The sequence below is a fragment of the Podarcis melisellensis genome (genome assembly GCF_964234715.1).
Source record: "Podarcis melisellensis genome assembly, chromosome: 11".
In the NCBI taxonomy this organism is placed as follows: Eukaryota; Metazoa; Chordata; class Lepidosauria; order Squamata; family Lacertidae; genus Podarcis; species Podarcis melisellensis.
Genome location: NC_138543.1, coordinates 7110289 through 7116578, shown reverse-complemented (window position 1 = coordinate 7116578; position 6290 = coordinate 7110289).

Here is a 6290-nt window from a genome sequence, read left to right as displayed (position 1 = left end):
GTTTTGGTGCCCCTCTCACCTTGGTCCTCCCAATCCCCCTCCCCTTTCTTGGTTGCTCGTAACACTACAGCTGTTTTCTCCTCACAAGAGAAGTTGAGAATTTGCACTTAAAAAGGAAAAAAAGAGAATAATATTAAAACTGCTAGAAGGAGGGGAAATTGCAGGAGACTCATGTTGATTCTTTCTCTCTTAAGTTTTAATGCTTTCTGTGTAGAGGTGGAGGTGTTGAGGAGGGAGGTGCGTCTTTTCCCAGAACAACAAACTGAACAAAAAAATACATTTAAAATTCCCGTTGCGAATTGCGGAGAGTTGCACTCTTAACCCTGCCAAATGTGTTTGTCTTGTGTTTTCGGTTGAGGCAACCTGGAAAGGGGAGGCCTGGCTCTCTCTGCCATCGGATGCTCCCCACCCCCCTCCACATAATTAATAATAATAATAATAATAATAATAATAATAATAATAATAATAATATTTTTATTTATATCCCGCCCTCCCCAGCCAAAGCTGGGCTCAGAGCGGCTAACAACAATAAAAGTAACACAGCATTCTAAAATCAATTCAAAATCAAATTAATGAGAGCCAGTGTGGTGTAGTAGTTAAGAGCACTGGACCCGTAATCTGGTGAACCGGGTTCGATTCCCCACTCCTCCACATGCAGCTGCTGGGTGACCTTGGGCCAGTCACACTTCTCTGAAGTCTCTCAGCCTCACTCACCTCGCAGAGTGTTTGTTGTGGGGGAGGAAGGGAAAGGAGAAGGTTAGCCGCTTTGAGACTCCTGAAGGGGAGTGAAAGGCGGGATATCAAATCCAAACTCTTCTTCTTCTTCTTCTAATGGCAACCATTGGGCTAGAGTTCTGTGAGGATTACCACATAGTGGAGGTTGTAGCAATTGGAGAAATTCTATTGGGATGACAACCTTTCCTGTGCTTGGAGGCAGTGGCGTAGCGTGGGGGGTGCAGGGGGGCCAGCCACACCAGGCGCAACATCTGGGGGGGCGCACTCGCCGCCTCCGGAGTCGCCGAAGAGCCTCGGGCGCAGGCTGTAGCAGAGCCCCATGTCTCGCGGAACCGACGAGCTGTGCGCGCATCCGGGCTGAAGGCGTCCGGCAGGCAGCGGCTCTCAGCACTCGCCGCACGTGAGGGCAACGGAGGGCGCGCCAGGCAGCCCCTCCTCACAGCCCAGCCGCTGCCGCTGCTGCAGCTGCTGGGCCATGTTGCATTTTCCTCACCTCTCTGCCCTCCTCCTCCTCCGGGCAAGCAGTGTCGTTTGGGCGGCAGCGCCAGCGGCAACTCGCCTCAGATCACCTGACAAGGACCCGCCGCCGCCACCGTGGCTACCTTACCGTAAATACCCCAACCCAGGCAGCAGCAAGAAGAAGCTGGCCGCGGCGGCAGGTTAGGGGTTAGGGGGAGCAAATTACTTGCCTTGCCCCGGGTTAGGGGGCGCAAATTACTTGCCTTGCCCCGGGTGCTGACAACCCATGCTACGCCACTGCTTGGAGGATAATCCATTAAATTTTTGGGGGGGAATCACTATTCTAGTTGATGAGCTTGCTTAAAATTCCCTTCTTTAACCCCTTCCTCCCCAGATTTGGAAGTGGGGGGCAGGGGGTGTTCCTCCCACAGGCACAGAGCACTCCCCCTCAAAGTGGGAGGAGACACCTGCTTTCAGCTGCCTAGCAAATGACACACTTATTTTGCCCCTTCCCTTCATTCCACCTGGGATCGGGTCCCTGTCAATCATGTTCAATTACCTTCCTTGCCCCCCACTCCCTGGCAACCAGTGCTGTAGCTGCCTCCTAAGCCCCTTCTGTCCTTGGAGCAAGCTAGAAAGTCTCTTGCATGTCCCTCTCCACCTCCAGCCCTTTCCCCCAGGCTGTGTAACTGCACATCCCCCTGTCAGAGCTGTTCGAGGTAGGGGTATTCTGGGGTAGGTAACAAACTAGCCCCCCACCACCACCTGTTTCCTTGGTTCATATTTATTCCCCTCTGCTGTGGCCTCCTCCCCCTCCCCCCTGTTAATCCAACACATTTGTTAATCAACATTAATAAACAAGCTTAATATGAATACAGTGGTACTTTGGGTTACATACGCTTCAGGTTACAGACTCCGCTAACCCAGAAATATTACCTCGGTTTAAGAACTTTGCTTCAGGATGAGAACAGAAATTGTGCGGCGGCAGCGGGAGGCCCCATTAGCTAAAGTGGTACCTCAGGTTAAGAACAGTTTCAGGTTAAGAACGGAATGAATTAAGTTCTTAACCCGAGGCACCACTGTATAAAAAATCAAAGAAACTGGTTTCCTCTTCATTTCTATTGGCATTTTTTAAATGCTGCAGTTGTGTTACGCTATTGTATTTCACTGGTTTTTGTTTGCAAGCTGCCTTGAGGACAATGCATTTGTTTAAAGGCTGTAAATATAAATAAAACTCGGAAGCCTATGAATAAAAGTCTGAAAGCATAAATCTACGTGTATGTGCATATGCTGTGGGCTGACGCACACCTTCCCACATAGTTTACGCAGAAACCATATCAGACAAAATATAATGAAAGCTCTGGTCATCTGTTGAGTAGGAGGCAGACTGAATGCATGAGGCAATAGGGGCACGGCTCCACCAACCTTAGTCTTGATTCCTCCAAGCCAACCTGCTTTCTTACAACCAATCCAGAGGATTCAATGCCTGTCTGCTTCCTCTTCCTTCATTTTGCCCTTCTACGACTCAGCAGAAAAGAGGATGGGGACAAAAGCAGAAAAGTTGTCCCGTGCCATTGGCTCTGGCTCTACTGGCCCTACTACTCTCTTGTTGGCCTCCTGGCCTTCTCCCCTTCCACTCCCAACAGACATCAGCCATCACTGGTGGGATGCTGCTGCAGAGAGCTAGATTCAGTGGCCCATGCTTCCTTTTCAAGTCAATACCGTATTTTTCGCTCCATAAGACACACCTGACCGTAAGACCTAGTTTTTAGAGGAGGAAAACAAGAAAAAAAATATTCTGAACAAAACAGTGGACGTATGATTTTTGTGGTTCATGCTGTGGCCACAGACATGTGATCTGATGGTGAATTTGGGGTGACCCAATGCAAGAATCCTGAGGATCCATGTGGATCCGTGCTTTGTAACCACGGTTTTGCGCCATTGCAGCCCCAGGCAACAGTGGGTGCGTGATTTTTTTGGTGCAGGCTGTAGCCATAGACATGCTACATGATCTGATGGTGAATTTGGGGTGAATTTGGGGTGACCCTATGTAAAAATCCTGAGGATCCATGGGCTTTTACCTTCCCCCTCCCAGGCAGCCTTTGCTAGCATCCTTCTCTTCCGATCCCACCGATCAGCTGTTTCCTTTCAACACTCCCTTCCCTCTTGTTTGTCTTAGTGTCTTTTCCTTAGCTGGAGCAGTTTTTTGCTCCTCCTTTTCTTCTAATTTCTATCCTTATTGCTTTAGTCTTCCTGTTTCACCCTCTTGCAAGTTTGCTGTCTTTACCTCCCCGCCTCCCAGGCAGCCTCCTTTATCTCTAGCGTCCCTTATTTCTCTCCCCAATTGGCAAACAATCAGCAGCTTTGTTTCAACACCCACTTCCCTCTTTCAAAAACAACAACAAAGCATGATACGCTTTTTGCCCCATGGCAATTCAGCTCCAGGGACCACGCATTCGCTCCATAAGACGCACAGACATTTCCCCTAACATTTTAGGAAGAATATGTGAGAAAGCCTGGTGTGGTTTGTTTTTAAAGGAAGATGCAGGACATGAGATTAAAAAGAAAGATACTAGCGCAGTAACATGTGGCGACATGAGAGAAATTTGGCCTGCCATTTCTGTTAAGATTTTGGTTGCACAGAGATCCACCTTGCTGATCCCCACTACAAGAATTCTACAGAACAGTATGTGAAATTTCTTGTATGCAAGGCAAGGCAACATTTAAGCAGGGGCCATTTCAGATGATCGGCAAGTAATTGCCTCCTTCGGCCACATACTATTAGCATTTGCACATAGAATTCAACATTCTGCCTCATGTGCTACAGTCTCCCTCAGCTTCAGCTTGTAACTCTTCAATACATCCACACCTCAGCTGAAAATTCACATTTTCCAGACCCGTTTTGACCACTGAAGCACGCCCCTGGATCCACATCTCTGCGTTTTATTCACTGTTTCCATATATCATAGTACAAGAAGTCCAGGTTCTGCCTATTTGTGTTTCAGATCTAGAGTCAAGTTGCTCATTTAAAAATACCCACCCATGGACCCTTTGTAAGGAGCCCAAACGCATAAATGGATAATTGACCTAGAATACAAAAAAGGGAGGTGCGAGGTGGTCAGGGAAATAAGCTAATGAAAGATAAGTAATGGGAAGATTTGTTGTATTTTTCCTTGTTTTTTCTTTTTGCTTAATGGATTTTAATTCTGCTTTCTTTTTTATTTTTATTTTTTATTTTTTGTATTTTTTCTTTTTTTTGTTTAAAATGATGTTTTTTGTTTTCTCTTTTTGTACCTCTAAAAATTTTAATAAATATCTTTTTTTAAAAAGGAGCCAAACACATGAGCTCTGCGGGTGTCTCTCCCCGCTATGTTAGATTGCTACTGCGCGCCAACTACACTTCATTTCCACATCTAGCTAACTGCATTTCACCAATCAACATCACACTAAACTAGGTGCCCTTAGAACTACCACTGATCTTAGCATCCCGCCAGCGTTCCTTACTCTCAGGCAATACAGCTCAGAAGTAAGCCCCATTATGTGCAAAGTGGACCGCAGCACAGAAGAGTTAAGATATAAGGTGGAAATAGGATAACCCAAGAAATATGGCAAACACACACTGCCAGGCAGTGAAACCAGTTCTGTAACCTTAAAAGGTAAAGGTAAAGGACCCCTGACAGTTAAATCCAGTTGCAGACGACTCTGGGGTTGCGGTGCTCATCTCACTTTTCTGGCCAAGGGAGCCAGCGTTTGTCCGCAGACAGTTTTTCCAGGTCATGTGGCCAGCATGACTAAGCCGCTTCTGGCGAAACCAGAGCAGTGCACAGAAACGCTTTTACCTTCCCGCCAGAGTGGTACCTATTTATCTACTTGCATTTTGACGTGCTTTTGAACTGCTAGGTTGGCAGGAGCAGGGACCGAGCAACGGGAGCTCACCCCATCGTGGGGATTCGAACGGCCGACCTTCTGATCGGCAAGTCCAAGAGGCTTAGTGGTTTAGACCACAGCGCCACCCGCGTCCTCTGTAACCTTACCACCACGTAATCAGTTCTGAAACCTCACCACCTTACTGCCAGTTAGTAGAGAGTCAGATTTTAGCCATGCAAAAATCAAGCATATTCACTAACCAGCAGAAACGTCATATGGTTTATCAAAAAAAGCTTATGAGAAAACAAGCTGGTTTCTGAGATGGTATGGACGTGCTGTTGGTATGCTTAGAACATGCATAGGCTATTTGAAGTCACACACCTAACAGGGACATTCACAGGAATTCTTTTAGAGAGGGGTAAGGAAGTAAAACAGTGAAAAGGAAGAGAATAGTTTCTCACACAAAAAGAGAATAATAGTGTTTCCTATCTCAGGTTCTACAAATGCTAGATACTCTGTTTTTCAATGAATCTGGGGTTGTGGTCATTGGTGGGGGGCAACTGCCCTGCCTATAGATACTCATGACACTTACCTAGCCAGGGATTGTTGTATTTGAATCATAGAATCATAGAGTTGGAAGAGACCACAAGGGCCATCGAGTCCAACTCCCTGCCAATTTGCACTGAAAGAGTGAGTAACCATAGCATTTGCGCTACCCAGAGGCATCTAATGCAGGTTTGTGGATCTCTTACTCCTCAGAAAAGAAGGAATTGCTGAAATCAGACCTTATTAGGTAAAACGGTACATGTGCTGGGCCACTTCTTCACTTCAGTTGTTATTCTTCATTCTAAGCCCCTACATCTCAAGGTTGCTTCTGCAGACAATCGAGCAATGTGGTTTTTGTATATATATAGACAGTCGATGGAAGGAAACAGGACACAACAGCTCATTGCAATTCTATGCCTTCTTAAGTAATAGTCACTGTGTTATTAATTGTTTTTCTTTAGGATGACATTGTTTATTGTTGGACATCATTTTCATTAAATACACTTTAGTACAAGAGACTTTCCATGTCAGGCTGAGAGAAGCTGGTCACATGATTCACAAACAAAACTTTGAACATTGCTACTCGGGCATCACTTCAAATTCAGCCAAGATGCAATAGGTCTTTATTTTAAAAGCAATGAGTTTTGATAACAAACTGCAAAACAAGAACCACTAAATATCGG